The sequence below is a fragment of the Oncorhynchus clarkii genome, chromosome 14 (genome assembly GCF_045791955.1).
Source record: "Oncorhynchus clarkii lewisi isolate Uvic-CL-2024 chromosome 14, UVic_Ocla_1.0, whole genome shotgun sequence".
NCBI classification, from domain to species: Eukaryota; Metazoa; Chordata; class Actinopteri; order Salmoniformes; family Salmonidae; genus Oncorhynchus; species Oncorhynchus clarkii.
In genome coordinates, this window is record NC_092160.1 from 3,008,566 (window position 1) to 3,027,600 (window position 19,035).

Below are 19,035 nucleotides of genomic sequence, written 5' to 3' on the forward strand. Positions count from 1 at the left end.
GGAGTAAGTCTTTGTCACACTATTTATATGTTCTGACACAGAATAGGTGTGTAATGTTCTAGGCCAGTTGTCCCCTTTTCCCTTGTCTAAGCAGGAAGCGGAGAAGATTTGTGGAGATGTGTAATAATCTACTCTGGTTCCTGTGGAGGGGATGTTGGACCTGCAGCATGTCTGTGTGACAGCGAAAATCACCTCCATATACCATTCCCAAAAAGAGCTAGGATTTGTTAATCATCTTTCAATTTAGCAAAATGTTTCAGAATGTTGTACACTGAAATAGTAACAACCTAATGTAAAAAAAAAAAAGTATTGATGTGTAATAGAAGATGTATTAAGTCTGGTACAGCAACATTTTAAACAGAACACCTCACACACACTCCTTTAATTGTGCCCAGATGGCATATTAAATACTTTAGGGGGGGTAGGCCTGGCATATAGAAAACAAGGTGAAGTATGTCCCTGAGCAGGATCTGGTGCCCACACCCACCTTCCTAATTACCAAGCCTCACATCCTGACTCTTTCCTGTTGATGTGTCCAAAGCTGCCTGTGTCTGTGGAAAATGACGATCCACACACATGTATACCATGTATGCATCCCAAATGGCACCCGATTCCCTGTAAGTACTCCACTATGAAGGGAATAAGGCACCATTTGGGACGTGTACATCTTGCAAGACCCTTTCTGAATCTGCCTCCTCAACCCTAGGCTATTCGTGTTATCTATGCTAGCGCTCAGCTCCATTATTCATATCCACCCGAACAAATGATTGTTTTATAATTGACCCCTGTTGTGAAATGTCTCCTCACTTTGTTCATGATGTATAAACATAATTTCCTATTGTTGATACTTTTCAGACGTAGACACAGCAGAGTGTAGACGCTAGATATTTTCGGGCTTTTCAAAGAAATATGACCAAAACAGGCAAGCTATGTCGGAGGCAAGGCTATGTTTAATTTGAATGGCTAACAGGCTCACTATCTGTGTGATGTGTAGATAGTTGAAAGAGGGGTGACTCAAACCAGTAGAGTGATGAAGGTGCCCTGGCCATTCCAGGGTCCATGACTGTCGTTTCCTGGCTGAGACCCTGTTGTCTTTCTGCTGAATCCCAGTCCTGTTCATTATTATTGCTCCCTGTTTGTGTTTTTACTCCCTTTTTCTCTCCCTACATTCTTCAGTTGTAATTGGTCTGACTGGTTGAAGGAAATGATGCAATTCTCCTTTCTCCATTTCTTTTATCTTTGGAACACACTGGTAGTTGTGCAAGACAGCTGAAGCGCTAGGCTGGTAAGAGAGCTAATTCAGAGAAAGGCAAATGAACAAGGGCCGTCAGTGTTGATTTTGAAAACCACTTCCTTATATAGTCCTGCCATCTCTTTGTTCCAGCAGCAGTGAAGACTCAAGACTCCCAAATTGAAGGACCCGTTTGGTTCCATAAATGCAACGGGTAAGGAATAGTTACTAAGTTCACAACCACCCATACCCCCACCCACCTTCCCATTACTTGTCTCACTCATACATCCAGAGTTCAGACTGTCAGCCAAACAGGATCTGTGCCTTTCTCCTCTCCATCTTCTGTTGCTGCTATATCCTGCTGCCTGGGCTGTATGGTTTCTGTCATCCCTCCCCCAGGCAGGCAGACAGTGCGCGGAGTGGATCCTGTTGTGGTAGAAACTTATTCTGGCATGACAGGCCAAAGTTATATCTTTAGCACATTGGCTCACCTCCCTGCTCAGGACATAAAGGTAGAGGATTAGGATATATAGCTATATTTCTTTGAATGTAGAGACACAAATCTGCCTCTTGTCAAGCCATACTATAGTAACCAAGGTCATTCAAGTGTATTTCTCCCATTACCCAAACCCTTTGTGTTTTTAAGATCACTTCTCTGTTGAAATGACTCAATCTTTCCAATAACAGCATACTGTTATTGCGTCTAGAGAGGGTTGGTTGGTGACATACATTGATAGAGTGAATGACAGACTTGGTGGGAATTCCCATTGGTTTGTGTGTTTTATGTATTTGTGTTGCATGTGGAAAAGAAATCTTTAAGCCCAGCGGTATTACCACTGCCGTAGCACACACCCCCGCAGGGTTGGGGTCGGCCCCCCCCAGAAAGCATATGAACACGTCATAATTTATTTTGACTAATTACAGGAAATTACCTTTGAAACTGCTACATTTTCTTTCAGCGTTATGGTAAAATCTAAAGAATAGCTGAAATTAGCTCAGGGATTCTTGAACATCGGGACAATCCTTGTCCGGCAGGGAAACCTTATTTTTTATACTTGACAAAAATATACTTTTTGCATATTTTTGCTTAAATGTACTTTAGGGTAATTTTTATAAAGAAAATATATATATTTTTGGGGAATTTTCAAAATACTTTCAATATTATTTCCATGTCGGCTCTGTGCCTGGATATGTCCTCGTCCGGAGCAAAGGTTTGCAATTTCAAACTCTCCCAAAAAGTGTTTCATTTTTATTTTTTTTAATGGCAATAATGGATATTAACTGAAATATTATCTTATGTCATTTCTTGCAATAGCCCCCTGTGACTTTAAAGAATATTTATCTCAAAACTGTGATTCCTAAAAGATGTCTGGAGATTTGGTTAATTTTGTCACATTTGTCTAAAATACTAAATTAATCAGGAATGAGGAGGGTCAGCTATACCATAAGGACCCCTTATTCATGTCCTCATTACATGTAGTGTAAGAAGACCATTCATGGTCTGTAAAGTTATCTACTTTTGATAGATTTAAACAAACAATGTTGGAATCACCATCACAACCATAAACTGTCAACTTCATCTGCCTGATAGAATATGAATTTTGGTACAAATACAATATGTTACATTTAATTACATTTTAGACTCATAAAGCAATTGAGAAGAAAAAATAATTGCTACTGTGTATTGCACTTGAATGAAGAAGAAAATTTGATTTTTGTCATCTCCATAAAACAAAAACTATTACTTTTATACAACGCCAACTCCGCCAGAGGGCTGAAAGATCTGATAGAATGGATATGTTTTTATTGGGGATTTTCAAATGAATCATTTGACATATTTTACAAATGTTTGTACTGAACTTAGATTTTTAGTCAAAAATATGTCTGTTTTCAGTATCTGTTGTCAACTCTGTCAGTGGCTGGTCAACTCCGTCGCTGATGGCTAACCCCCTTAAGACCAATTTATTTTTACAATGTTCTGAAAAAATATTTATGTTCAGCAACATATGCTTAAACAATTGAAGTATTTGCTGTGCTAGACCTAAGGAATAATGTTTGCTTTATAAATGTTGTTTTATGTTCTAAATCTAGAAAAACACTACAAAATGCTAAAGAAATTAGCCCGGGAGCAATTAATAGTGCTATAAAACAAAACAACAAGTTTGGAGATTTGTATTACATATTTAAATCATCTCAAATCAAAATGTATTTGTTACATGCACCGAATACAACCGGTGTAGACTTTACAGTGAAAAGCTGATTATGCAGAGTTAAAACATCTTATTACAAATAAAATAGGAATAAAATAAAATACACAAGAAAGGAGCTACTGTATATACAGGGAGTATCAGTACCACGTTGTTTAACTCTAACATAAGATCAATCAAAACAGTACTTTTTTTGAGGGGTTGCTCTACCTTGTGGGGGGGGCACTGCGAAACTGTGCTACACCACTGTCATTAACAACACAAGCACCCTCCTAGCAGTGGCGGTTCGGGGGGGGGGGGGGGGGGGGGCAGTGCCCCTGTGACAACAATTTTGGACCCCCTTGTGGCCCCCCTAAATGTGGAGTTTAAAATCATTTTTACATAACTAATTTTTGCTGTCGTTCATTTTTTTTACATCCGTTATTAGACAGGGGCAACAATGATGATTATGAACATGGTGTTTTGCCTGCTAATGCCTGCAATGCAGTGAAGAAGACGATGACAACAATAACGTCTAATGTAACTGGCCCCTCTAACAGTATAACTGGCCCCAGCTTGGCCCCCCCAGTTGAAATGGTCTAGAACCGCCACTGCCTCCTAGACCTAGACTTATACAAAATGCCCTATTAATGACCCAGCATCTCACTGCTACTAAATATCCCTTCAAGGTCAAATGTTTTGATTCAAATGAAATAGAGAGAACTGAGAAACATAGTATTTCTTGTGTTTCATCCTGTGCTTCTGCTCCCTATTCCATTAAGATGGATTCAGGATGCCAATTGTCAGACTCCAATTCACACACATACCTGAATGGTGTGAAATAACAGTTTGAGAGAGATAGAAAGGTAAAATACCACAAACCGGAGTTTTAGAGGTACTGAATGGACAATGGGATCAAAAGTCAGAGATTTTCTAAGTTTCTTGACACAGGTTCCCACTGGGCACACAGTGGGTTATTTGAACAAAGGTGAATGTTTGTCTACAGTGCTACTCATATACACTTAGTGGGCAGTTTATTAGGTACACCACCCCATTCACAAAAATTATTCGCTCCTACAGACAGGGAGTCACGTGGCCTCGGCTTCCTATATAAAGCAGGCAGACGGGCATTGAGGCATTTAGTTACTGTTCGATTTAATGTTAGTATGGGCAAAACGAGTGACCTAAGCGACTTTTAGCATGGTCTGATTGTCGGTGCCAACAGTCTCAGTCCTGTGGCCGAAAGCAGCTAGTTGATGAGAGGTCGAAAGAGAATGACAAGAATCGTGCAAGCTAACAAGCGGGCCACAAACAGGCAAATAACGGTGGAGTACAACAGTGGTGTGCAGAATGGCATCTCAGAATGCAAAACTCATTACTTTGTTACGGATGGGCTATAGCATCAGAGGTCCACACCGGGTTCCACTCCTATCAGCTAAAAACAAGAAGAAGAGGCTTCATTGGGTTCTCAATCACCAACACTGGACAATTGAGGAGTGGAAAAACATTGTCTGGTCCTACGTATCTCTGTACCTGTTGTGTCATGAGTCAGTCCATCGTCCCATCCTGCCTGGTGTCAATGGTACCTGCTGGTCGCGGTGGTGTAATGGTGTGGGGAACGTTTTCCTGGCACACGTTAGGTCCCTTGATACCAGTTGAGCAAAGTGTCATTTCCCCGAATAATTCAGGCTGTTCTGGAGGCAAAGTGGGGTCAGACCAAGTACTAGATAGGTGTACCTAATAAACTGTAAAAGTGTATATCTCTGTATATGTATGCTGCAAATCTTAACAAGCTGTAGAATGTGTCAAGGTCTGAGTAAAGCAGCTTGTGTATCACCCCTTTTGGTGTTTATCACAATTCATTTGGGTCTCAATTTCCTCAAAGTTCTCTTAATCATATCCATCAATTCTTTGAACTTAGCTCAGTTAAAAATAAATAAATTAAAAGGACATAAAAAAAACACATTTGGGCATCTGGAGAAAGATGGATGTGTATAAGAAAAATATAATATTTTAGCATAAAAGTAATGTCTATTCTTGGGGTAAAATCACTACGCTATATGGCAAGACACCATATATACAATTCTTTAGGGGGAAGCCCATAAGTCATTGGTCCTCTCCATATGAGGGAAAAAGTGCACACACATGAAGCATGCGATTTACAAGAAGAAATAAAGGGCCATATCGGCCCGGGCTATTAGGGTTTGGAGCTGCCAAGCCTTGAGGCACTGGTTGGCTGCCGTCTTTAATGGCCCCCGTTTCTCCAGATGTAAACAGAGGATCTTCTCCAAACATTGCCTTTTTAAGGCCTCTCTGGAAGGGAGCAGGCACGGGGGTGACCCTAGCTCTCTGCACTTCACTACCCTAATGAAGGGTCCGCCCCCGCCCAGCCAGGGTGCCAACCAACATTCCCTCATTTGTTTTACTGTTTTCCGTTTGTTCCCCTCCAGGGCAGTCCCCCCTCTGTCTAAATGTAGTCTTTTCCAGCCAGGCAGTACCTCAGGAGGCGACAGCAGCACCCAGGTTCTGGAGGGCCTGGAGAAGTCGAGGGGTGGGTGCGTAGTGGTTTACCCAGAATGAGTGACATTTCACAGACATGGCGGGGCACTCCCCCCACCCCCACGAGACCGCTGTCTATTCTGTTAATTTGACCCCCACAAGCTGTAGGCGCCCAGGAGGAACATTTATCTGGCAGGGTGTGAGCAACAAGGTCATGGCTTTGTGCCCCAGTTCTTCTATACACTGATCAGTCTACTTAGATGTCGGCTGACTCGGCTTGTTGAGCAGAATGTCCGGTCACCACAATATATATATATAATATATAGTGTTGAAGGTATAGCTAAATGTTCCTGAAAGTAGGATTTAGTGTACATTTACTGTATGGATGCAATTTTGTATACACATCAGTTGAAGAAGTTGTCATGAAGTGCTGCTAAGGGAGTGGCTTTGAACACAGCAACCATCTGGTCCATAGAGACTAAAGGCAGTGGTGTAAAGTACTTACAGTTGAAGTCAGAAGTTTACATACACTTAGGTTGGAGTCATTAAAACTCATTTTTCAACCACTCCACAAATGTCTTGTTAACAAACTATAGTTTTGGCAAGTCGGTTAGGACATCTACTTTGTGCATGACACAATTCATTTTTCCAACAACTGTTTACAGAGATTATTTAACTTGTAATTCACTGTATCACAATTCCAGTGGGTCAGAAGTCTACATACACTAAGTTGACTGTGCCTTTAAACAGCTTGGAAAATTCCATTAAATGATGTCATGGCTTTAGAAGCTTTTGATAGGCTAATTGACATCATTTGAGTCAATTGGAGGTGTACCTGTGGATGTATTTCAAGGCCTACCTTCAAACTCAGTGCCTCTTTGCTTGACATCATGGGAAAATCAAAATTAATCAGCCAAGACCTCCACAAGTTTGGTTCATCCTTGGGGGCAATTTCCAAACGCCTGACGGTACCACGTTCATCTGTACAAACAATGGTACGCAAGTATAAACACCATGGAGCCGTCATACCACTCAGGAAGGAGGTCTCCTAGAGATGAACGTACTTTGGTGCGAAAAGTGCAAACTAATCCCAGAACAACAGCAAAGGACCTTATGAAGATGCTGGAGGAAACAGGCACAAAAGTATCTATCCACAGTAAAACGAGTCCTATATCGACATAACCTGAAAAGCCGCTCAACGAGGAAGAAGCCACTGCTCCAAAACCGCCATAAAAAAAGCCAGACAACGGTTTGCAACTGGAGGAAAAAGGGGAAGGCTTGCAAGCCAAAGAACACCATCCCAACCGTGAAGCACGGGGGTGGCAGCATCATGTTGTGGGGATGCTTTGCTGCAGGAGGGACTGGTGCACTTCACAAAATAGATGGCATCATGAGGTAGGAAAATTATGTGGATATATTGAAGCAACATCTCAAGACATCAGTCAGGAAGTTAAAGCTTGGTCGCAAATGGGTCTTCCAAATGGACAATGACCCCAAGCACACTTCCAAAGTTGTGGCAAAATGGCTTAAGGACAACAAAGTCAAGGTATTGGAGTGGCCATCACAAAACCCTGACCTCAATCCCATAGAAAGTGTGTGGGCAGAACTGAAAAAGTGTGTGCGAACAAGGAGGCCTACAAACCTGACTCATTTACACCAGCTCTGCCAGGAGGAATTCAACCAACTTATTGTGGGAAGCTTGTGGAAGGCTACCCAAAACATTCGACCCAAGTTAAACAATCTAAAGGCAATGCTACCAAATACTAATTGAATGTATGCAAACTTCTGACCCACTGGGAATGTGATGTGATGAAAGAAATTAAAGCTGAAAGAAATAAAAGCTGAAATAAATAATTCTCTCTACTATTATTCTGACATTTCACATTCTTAAAATAAAGTGGTGATCCTAACTGACCTAAGACAGGGAATTTTTACTAGGATTAAATGTCAGGAATTGTGAGAAACTGACTTTAAATGTATTTGGCTAAGGTGTATGTAAACTTCCGACTTCAACTATATGTAAAAATACTTGAAAGTACTACATAAGTAGTTTTTTGGGGTCTGTACTTTACTATTTATTTATTATTTATTTTTTTGACAACTTTTACTCCACATTCCTAAATAAAATAATGTACTTTCTACTCCATACATTTCCCTGACACCCAAAAGTACTTACATTTTGAATGCTTAGCAGGACAGGAAAATGGTCTAATTCACACACTTAAAGAGAAAATCCCTGGTCATCCTTACTGCATTGATCTGGCGGACTCACTAAACACAAATGCTTAGTTTGTCAATTATTTCTGAGTGTTTGAGTGTGCCCCTGGCTATCCATAAATTTAAAAAACAAGAAAACTGGTTTGCTTGATATAAGGAATTTGAAATAATGCATACTTTTATATTTACTTTTGATACTTAAGTATATTTTAGCAATTACATTTACTTTTGATACTTAACTATATTTAAAACCAAATACTTTTTAGACTTTTACTCAAGTAGGATTTTACTGGGTGACTTTTACTTGAGTCATTTTCTATTACGGTATTCTTACTTTTACTCAAGTATGAAAATGGGTACTTTTTCCACTACCACTACTGAATAAAGGACTATGCACTCACTTTCTCTGAATTCTACACAAAATAACTGCACTATACTGCATTTGCACTCTGTTCATCTCCCTTCATTTAGATATATTGATATATTTAGATATACATACTGATACAGTAAATTTGTACATCCACTGTACATCAACCGTATACCCACTGTATATTTGCTTATTCTCCTATGTTCACTAGACCTAGTTGTGTATAACGTGTCAACTTTGTTTAAACTCAGCTGTCTGTATTCTGTCTCTAAATGTTGTGTATCACTAGCGGAACCATATCACCAAGTACAATTCTGAGTACGTGTAAATTAACTTGGCTAATAAAGGGGATTCTGATGGAGTCTGAGGTGAGGGCTTGCGTAACCCGCAGGTCCCTAACTTGCACCCACAACTCCTCACCATGGCCTCCCCTACAAACAGTGACATAAGTTAGAAGATGATTGCTAGTCTCACTCACCACTCACTCTGTCTTCTCATATCGGAGTAACACCAGCTGCTTTGGCATCTCTCCCTCTCTCTCTTCCTCTCTCTCTGTCTCTCTCTCTTGCTCTCTCTCTCTGTCTCTCTCTCTGTCTGTCTCTCTCTCCCTCTCCCTCTCTCTCTCTCTCTCTCTCTCTCTCTCTCTCTCTCTCTCTCTCTCTCTCTCTCTCTCTCTCTCTCTCTCTCTCTCTCTCTCTGTCTCTCTCTGTCTCTCTGTCTCTCTCTCTCAGCAGCCACAGGATATGCGCTGTACTCTCTGTAGTCAATTACCTTGATGAGCTGATCTCTTGGCCAGTCACACTTCCTGTTGCTCTCTCTCCCATGCAGCTCCCATAGCGTTCTGTCATTTACCGTTTTATTTTTATCGCTTTGGTGCCATTTTCACCAGTATTTTTCACCAAACTTAGTGTTTCATCTAGAAATACATTTTTCATATTGCAATACATTTTCATAGAAAATAATTTCAAAATGCAATGCTCAAAATACTTTTGATATGATTTTCTTCCTTCTTTTTTTTTTAGATGATCACTTAAATGTTTGGTAAACCTATAGATTTTACATGTCAACAGGTTTGTCTGCTACAGATTCTGAAAAAGTATAAAAAGTATGACATGTACATGTACATGAATTTACGTACTACTATGATGATGATTTTACTTTGCAGTATGTTTAAAAAAAAATCAAATCAATGTTTGTTGGTCATGTACACAGATTTTACACCAGGTGCAAATGCTTGTATACAATACAATACCAATATGCAAATCACCCAAAAAGTCAAAAACAAGAAAGAAATGCATCCCCTATAGCGTAAACAACTTGTTGCCATTGGACAGCAATATTGTACTACATGCCATTTACATAGCAGACAAATGTAGTTGTGTGACCCCAGTGGGAATTGAACCCACAACTCTGGTGTTGCTACTGCCATGCTCTTATGAACTTAGCCACATACAGGACCACTACAATACATACGTAAAATACAATACTGTAAAATACAATACTGTAAAATACAATACTGTAAAATACAATACACAATTACAATACAGGTGGGAAATGTATGATTGCCATCCCCATGAGCGTGCCACCCACCTTCAGGCCATGGATGAGGCATGCAATGATTTCAATCCAGACCTGTCAGGCTTGGATTTGCCATACCAAAATGTTTTTGCATGATCAACGAGGACATGTACTGCAATTTCGATGGGAACCTATGGCCAAGTCAGGCTTGATGCAATCTAGTGCTCGCTAAACATTGTTACTTTCATTTCTTTAATTTGATTACACCTTGAAAGATCTCTTCAATGACCATAACTAATCATCACGCGGGATAGAAAGGATGGAAGTGTCACGTTCAGCCAATTAGAAGCTCGACTGCACAGGCCTCCAACATACCTCCCTTCGCGGTTGAAGCATAAAGACATGAGTTTACGGAACGCCTCGTCGAGGTTCCTCGGATCTCCACCACATTGGGCCGATCCATCCGCTTTAAGTTTGGGATGCGCCCCGCCTCTGGGACAATCGGCAGATCTCATTGAAATGGGACGTTCTGGTGCCGCTCTGACAGTTTAAAGGGGTATCGATTGAAGACCTAGTAGCTGAGAGATGTTGATGTTATTTATGATTGTATTTGAGATTTTTTTTTGTGTGTGTATTTGAACTGTTGCTTGTGTTCTATCAAATGTGTAAATTATAAAATGCAGAGCTCCCTTGTAAAAGAGACCTTGGTCTCAACGGGGACCCCCTGTTGAAATAAAGGTCAAATCAATTTAAAAAACTGGTAGTGCAAGTGCATTGCCTAATGTGAAAACAGTGTACTGTAATTTACAGTACTACAGCATATACTACATTGAAATGGAAATGTTAAAACATGTATCTTACATGTTGTTTTATTGGATTAACTGGTTGTTAAAATGACTAAAACTGAGAAGATATCATTATGTTGTGTTTTGGTAATTAAACCAATGTACTCATTATGTTTCACAGTAAACTTATATTTTGGATCAATTGGTTGTGTGTGGTGAACGATGTCGACCAAACAAAATGAATGCACACTGAAACGTTTTGAAGTGTTACCAATTTGGAGTTTGGATTTTTGTATTAAGAATTTTGAGTTGTGTACTAAGAGCTTTAAAAATAGTACCAAAGAGATAAAAAATAAAAAAAATAAACTGTAACGTCCTCCTTACCTCACCACCATCATTTGACATGAGCCAAACCTGCCTGCATTTTTCAGTACATGAGGTCGGTTTTATAAATTGTCTTCATCTAACTCTCTTTACAATAATCTTACCCTGATGCTTAGCTTTATTCTGTGTGTGTGTATGTGTGTGTGTGTGTGTGTGTGGGGGGGGGTTAGATAGTGTGTGAGAGAGAATTAGTCACTAGGTAAGAGTGTAGTCTGATCTCTGAGAAATTCACTATCTCCATCCCCACTCTTCTCCCACTTCCCTCTTATAAAAGCAAACAAAACGTATTTCCCCTCTGTTCTTTCGTATTCCCTCCTCTTTTTTTCGTGACCTTTCAGTATAAGATTCCCAGTGAATGCTTTCCCATATGGGGCAGTGAGCCCTTTTTGAGAGGAAGATAATTATTCCAAATAACTGTGTCTGAGGCCCCATGTTCCCAGGCCCAGCCCGGTTAGAGCAGGCAGGAATGGCAAGGAGCCCTCTCTCCTACTTAATGGTTTCCACATGGAACTCTGGAGTGGGCGGCCAAGCCTCCAGCACGGGCAGAAAACTCCAAATTTAGAAGAAATATGAAAATGGTATAATGCGGCTTCCTTTGCAAGGGAGACAGGCCCAGCCCCCCCTCCACCCTGACCCCTCCCTCCCCCAGAGATTCTCCTCCTCAGACGCTGCAGGTCACAGGCTGAGGTCACGGGGGCCCTCATGCTAGCCAATCACAGAGCTCGGGGGGGGGGCTTTCCCTCACATGCCGCTCTCGCGTTGGGCCGGCCCCTCGGCTCATATAAGGTAAAAGAAAATACTTTGCTTCCTAAGCCAGCTGTGCTTCAAAAGGGAGCTTTGCACCGGGAACCCCCTTCAGACATTAGGGCTCATACAGAGAGCGGTCATGGTAGCAGTGTTGAGGAGCCCCCCACCTCACCCCACCCCACCCCACCCCACATGACCACTGCCCACCCCCTACCCAGACCTCACCACTCAGCGCTGTCAGCATCATCCCAGCCAGCCGGCAGCCAGCCGCGGGGCCGAGGCCAGCACAGACAGCAACACAGGAGTCACCGAGGACCAAGGCCACAGAGATAGCAGCACACAGGTATGTATGCCTCAGCTACACACCCTTACATACATCGCTAGAGATTTCACACTTGTCAATTGACAGGGTTCACTCACCCAAAGTGGAAATTATACCAGGCATCTGTGAACTGTAATGTAACATACAGTATGGTCACTTTAAACCCTAATATTTGCTCGTAGGTAGACTTGTTGTGGTGGGCAGGCAGTCGGTCGACAGAGTACAAGGTTTATGGTGACTAATAAAGAATGCATTGTCATCCGTCATCTTCTCCTGTCTGTGCTGGAGGCTGAGGTCTGGCTGACCTGGGGTCAGGGTGTCTTTGTCTGCCAAGCACGTCTGGGGCGGCGGAGATATGTCTGGTGTGTCAGTGTGTCATTGACGGTAGAGAGACAGACAGCGGGCCAGGGTGACACTGAGCTGATGGGCGGGCTGGAGGTGAGATGACGGCTCTCACTGGGACACCGAGCAGTGTCACTCCAGTGTTACTCCTAGTAGTGGTTTGAACCTTGGTGCTGCTGCCACTGCCAGCAAGACAATGGTTTGTTGAGTTAGTGTGGGGCAGGATTGCGTTAGGCTTCTTCACCTTCTTCCACCTTTTCTAAGCTCATCCCACCCACATTTGCATATAGTGACACAGCAACTCATCTGAATGTAATGGAGACAGACAAGCACTGCTAACGATGATTCATGACATTTCTATATTCTGTACATATTGTTCTTGGTTGATCTTGTGTAAATTCTGCCAGTGTACATACGTATAGATTGCATCTGATTACTGCGACAGCGCTATTTTGGTGGTTGATCAGATTTGTCCCGCAATTCTTTGTTGTAATCATTTCAGGCTTAACAAGCATTATTTACCGAATCGGTTTTCCTTTCGCTTGGGTCATGGAAACATGTAATCACTTTTCACCTCTGCTATTTCAATATGTGTCAGCTTGAGAGAGAGAGAGAGAGAGAGGTCAAGGCTGAGGGCTGATGTCATAAAGTACCATTACCTGAGAGTGAGCAAATGGCAGTCCCTCTCTGCTGCTGTGACAGTTGCTTAACTCAATTGCTTTACATCAAAGTGGCTCGCTATACAGCCTAAATCTAACTCACCATGGAAACGAGAAATAATGTGTTTTCTGCTTCATATTACCTCAGCTTGCTTAGAAATTCCAAATGTGGTTCAAGATTTATCTGTTGTTTTCCTCTGTTGCTCCTTCTACTTTGATACATTGTGTGAAAGATCCTGATTAAACGTAGCATTTGAACATGTTGTTTAGGTTTTCAGACATTACGCAAATAGACAGCAGAACGACAGATTCACACAGCACTTAGGTGTCATAAGCAGCCAAGCAGTTCAATAAACAAGGATGATAGCCATTAACATTGTGACATTCTACACAATGTTTGCACAAATAAATACAATGCTCTAGCTGCTTCAAGTTATATTTCATCAGGGTATGACATGGGAAATGTGAACACACACCCACCCCCCCCCCCCCCCCCCCCCACCCACTTTCCGTCTTTGTCTCGTGTTCCTTCCCTGCCTCTTCTTCTCCTCTCCTCTTCCTGACACTAACAGCAGAGCCTTCTAACAAACAAAGAGGCAGCAGATGTAGCCAGCTGCTGGGTGCCTCAGGGTCAGTGTTGGCTACCTCATGCACGGGAATGCACGTGCCCAACCACGCACACACACCAACCTTTAATATGAAACTCTCTCTCTCTTGCAAAATGGTGCTTTTCTTATGAGAGTTGATTGGAAATGATCCGCTATGAGTCCGGAGATCATAAATGTACCTAGTACAAGGGCAGTGTCCATTCAGAGGAAACCAGCAAGGCCTGCAGTCCATATGAGTTGACAAATGTACGTCATCATACATCATGAATCATCAGGGCATCAGCTGTCAAGACCTTCCTTCACATCTTAACTTGAAGATACAATTTCATTTCACATTCAGATTTGGGCATCTACTCGTTTTAGTTGTAGGTGTGTGGTTAATAATTTCTTGTATGTTTCTCTTGGTATTTTGGACCATGTCTAAACCCATGTCTTGTCAGTGTCCTTCGAGTGGATTAATAATGCAGTACATCATATCAGTGGATGGATGGATGATTGGATGGATGGTATGGATAGTTTAAATGAGGAGGGATGGAAGGGAGAGTTATGGGGATGGAGACAGAGATGTAGGGAGAGGAAATGCTGGATTTATTTTGAAAGGAGTAAAAGGTTTGGAAGCCATCAAACCGCGAAGCCTTTTCACATGACCCTTTGGTGGCCCTGGCTCTCTGGCCTGTCCTTTGCGTCACTCTCCTCCTCCCCAGGGCCCAAGGGACCCCCGTTCCCAGGGTCACTTCCACATGAACGCCAGGGAGGGAGTTAACTCCTCAGAGACTGACAGAGTCCTCTGTTCACATGGCCGAAGGAGGACAGACAGCCCGCTGAGGGTCCTGATCATAGATACATACTTACATATACTCTCTCTCTCTCGAAGATACACACACAATACCACATAGAGGTTGTTTGGCTCTCTAATCTATTATACGTCCTTATAGATGGGTGAATTTATCCCCACACTTTGTCTCATGATCCTTTGGCTGCTATAGTGGTGCAAGCTAAGTTTCCGTAGCTACAGCCTCACATTCCAGATTCCATCTCTCTCTCTCTCGGCGTTCTGGGAATGCTTCAGCCGTTTTGTCACTTCCTCTCCGGGTTGTAAAGAAAAAGCTCCAGCTGGTCTCATATGACTCATAAAAAGAGATGTTAATTTGTGTCTTTTAGAAATCTCTGATCCATCTTGTCCGCTGTGACTGCAACATTCATTTTAGAAAAAGACTGACAATTTCATGCTCACTGTTCGTTACTTCGTTCTGTTATTTCCTTGTGTGTCTTTTATCCAAACCTTTGACTCCTGGTAGAAGAAATTGCTCAATTATTACTGAATTTGTTCATCGATGATATGACTAAAGAGTATCAGCAGCAAATTCACCCTCAGTGACATCAGTAAATGTATTATTTGTTAGAAGTGTTTTTTTAAGGGTTCATTCATTATAGTTCTTGGCCCTCTTAGTTTTATTTTCTGGCTATTCCAAAAAGAATGTACAGTTCACTATCTAGCCTACACACATGCCAACACACACACACACACTCAAACTCACACAACCGTCCTTGGCCCGTTGGGATAAGAGACGCATTCTTTCTCAGAAACGCTCTCTTGATCTTGAGAAATACATCCAGCCCAAATTCCAAAAGTGCTGGGAATCCTATGTTTATGGAAGGCATCTCGGAGGGAGCGTTGTGGGATCAGGCGTGGGGTGCCCTGAGGGGGTTCCAAGGACCTCTGCTGTCCCGGATCTGTGATAGGATTAGAGCCACAGCACACAGACGCTTTGATCTAGGCGTACCCTGGTGAAGATGGGGCATGTACTGTCCAAACAAGTCCAGGCCCCAAAGGTAGAAATGAGCTTTTAGTAGAAAGTTCAATTACGTAAGCGACAAACTGACAGCCTTTGATTTCACAGCTTATTTGACTGTAGCTTAGTCATTAGTGCATTCCTTACACAGTAATACATTAATAAGCCTCTGGATGGTTTTGGCACGAAAGGATGGCCTCTTAGTTATTCAGGGATGCAAGTTGCAAAGTTTCTCCCATAAATTTCTGCTCCTCCGCAGAACTGTCAAATACTACTCTGACCATAATGTCTCACTGTATGTTTAACAAAGTAAGACCCACGTGAAGGTTTGCCACAACGACTCATTAACCTCTGCTATGACATTAGTTTCTTACTTTGTCTCCTCTGGTCTTTGCTTCTGAAATTTCAGCCTCGCCACATCAGTGTGAGAGAGAGAGAGGCTGAGTCAGTGTTGTAGGTACTAGAAAGGCCTGGGCTTCATCAACTACACATCTGATTCATCTACCGTGGTATACAGAGAGAGCATGCGATAGAGAGAGAGAGAGAGAGAGAGAGAGAGAGAGAGAGAGAAAAGAAGGAAAAGAAGGAATGAGAGAGAGAGAGGGAGGCCTCCCCCACCCTCCTCACGCTTCCTGTCTAGATGATTTAAGGAGATGGGGAGAAATGAGAGGGGACCTTAAAAGGCAATGTTTGGGCGTGCAGGAGCGTTCGCTCTCTCCATTATCATACCCTGGGCCTGTGTCTGTGTAAACACAACGTCTGCCTGCACGTCTGTCTGTACGTCTGTGGAGGTGAGCACTTTGGCACAGGCACTTCAGGCACGCGCGCACACACACACACACACACACACACACACACACACACACACACACACACACACACACACAGAGGAGCTTGCACACAACTCACACACATACACACCAATGTAAACAAGTATTGGCAATGTATTTTTCACCTTGTCACTTTCAAGTGATAGTTTTCTGACTTTGGAGAAAAAAAGGGACAAGGTTTACAAATCATTTTGACAAATGTTTAGGCTGGAAAGGTCTTCGGTTATATGGTAAAATGGCCATGCATTTAAACCCAGAACATTCATAACATCTAGAATAGGATGTGCCATGTATAGCAAACTGTAGATTAGGATATATTACACCCCAGTCTTTACATAGTAGTACAGACCATGTAATACTCAAAGAATGTGCACTATTGCTGTCATAAGAAATAAACTAGTTGATATTAATGTGATAATAAAACTTTATTAACACAAGAGCATGGGAAACAGGAAATGGATCCAGGATGCAATGTTTATTGTTATGTGTTGGTTATTAACAGTGTCTGTGGTATCCGTATCATTAGACACACAAAGCATGGCAGAGGAGTGTTGTGTTTGTTTATATTTTCTCGGCCTGTGGACATCTGTGGGGGTGAGACATCCGGGGTCCTGGATGAGGCACGTATGCAGCACCCTTTATAGATATGGAATAGTCTCTGGCCGGTTCCCAACACATTATTTTGACAAAATGGCAGTCCTTCTTTGTGACTGCGCTCGGGTTTTACTGGCTTCTCCACCTTCACGCTCACTTTTCCCTTTTTAAGTCAGCCAGCAGCAGGCTGTGACTAGAAAAGGGAATGTGAGCAGCCAGCCGGCGAGAGCGAGAGAGCGAGGAAGAGGGGGGGCAGGCATGCTGAGAGCAGTGACAAACTATCTGCTTCCATGATCACCGCCTGCCTGCAAGAGCCTGAAAGACCCCGAAAGAGTGAATGTTTACCAAAGTACAGCTACATTTTCCATGATCCCAAAATAAAATTGGCTCAGAATTCCTTATAAGGGCCGCGGGGAGGCTCCAGGAGAGAGGTTTGAGACAACCTAAAGCTCCTTGGAGATAGTTCAAAACTGCTACGGATTTCTCATGTTATTTCTTATTTTTATTTGATGATTATTTTTGTTGTTGTTGCTTTCTCTCTTTGGAATAAATGGAAAACTCCTTAAATTAGATTACAGGAGATTTATTGTACTCCTAAATATTTATTACAGCTTTCGGACACTTTAGTTTGGACTGTGAGAACAACTCCGAGTATGGCTCTGTCTATGGCATCATCACTAAGCTATCTCTGCAGGCCATACCTTAGCCAAACAGAGTTAGACACAACTATCCATGAGCCCATGCTATTGAGTGTCCTGTTCCTGTGTGTCTGTGTGAAGCCTTGTGGATCTGCTGTCTGTCTTCTGGGACTGGTGTTTAACTGTTTTCTTCTCTCTGTCTTTCCCTGTTTCAGACAGAACCAAAGGACAGCGCATACACTGTAACCAATAGGTGAGTATCACATGATGTCAGCTCCGTTATCTCAGCCCAATTATCTGCCTAAACCTCCTCAGGGGTCAGACATTATGGCTGTGATTGACAACTGATGTAACTTCTCAGAAATGAAAGAGAATACTTAATTTTTTTCATGTAGGCTACAGTCTGGTGTATCCCTGTGAGTGGCCCCTATGCAATCCCCCAGACCTGTGCAACAATTGTGTGATTACACCATCCCTCTTCCTGGGATGAGGGTCAAAACTGAGCACTCAGTCACAGGTGTTTATATGAGCTCAGCATAGTGTCTGGTTGCTGAGTAATGTTCTGCGGTGTCCATGTCCACACACTGAAACGTGCCAGATAGAGACACTGTTCAAGGGCACAGTCAGCCCGCCATTCTAAATTGGCCGAAAGTCAGACACAGAGGGGAACGCTGTGTATCAGATGATATCAGATGTCAGATCCAAGAAAACTTGTCTGAAACCTTACTGTCACCAGTGACCCACAACAACATCACTTCCTCCTGACAGAACGAGCTGATGGTGTCTTCTTTACTCTGATTCAATTGTGTGTTTAGCTATTTTTTACCAGCCAAGCACAAACATTAAATAATTATTGTATATAAACCAGATGAAGTGTCAGCGCTCCATGGGAGTTTCCTCCTCCTTCTCTTCCATCTCCTTCCTCTTCCTCCTCCTTCTCATCCTCCCTCCTTCACCTCCTCCTCAAGCCTCCTTGTGGTGCCTGAGGCCTGATGTGGGTAGGCAGGAGGCTCCAGTAATCCTGTCTTTGTGGGCCAGGCTAGTTACACGCTCATGAAGCAGGCAGGGCACTGTGCCCCTGTCTTCCTGCCTGAATTATGTGGTGTTGTGACCTCAGTGACACCCAGAGGCCCAGCAACAGATGTGTCCCCTGTGAATCCAGGGACCTGGTCACCCTGACACCTACACACACCTAGTCCATTCACCAGCACCTAGCATAGACATATCACACCTCTCCAGTGAGGGATCCTCTCTCATATTATTAGGGTATCAGTTCAAAAGTTATTAGAACGTTATAATGTTCTATCAAGTTAAC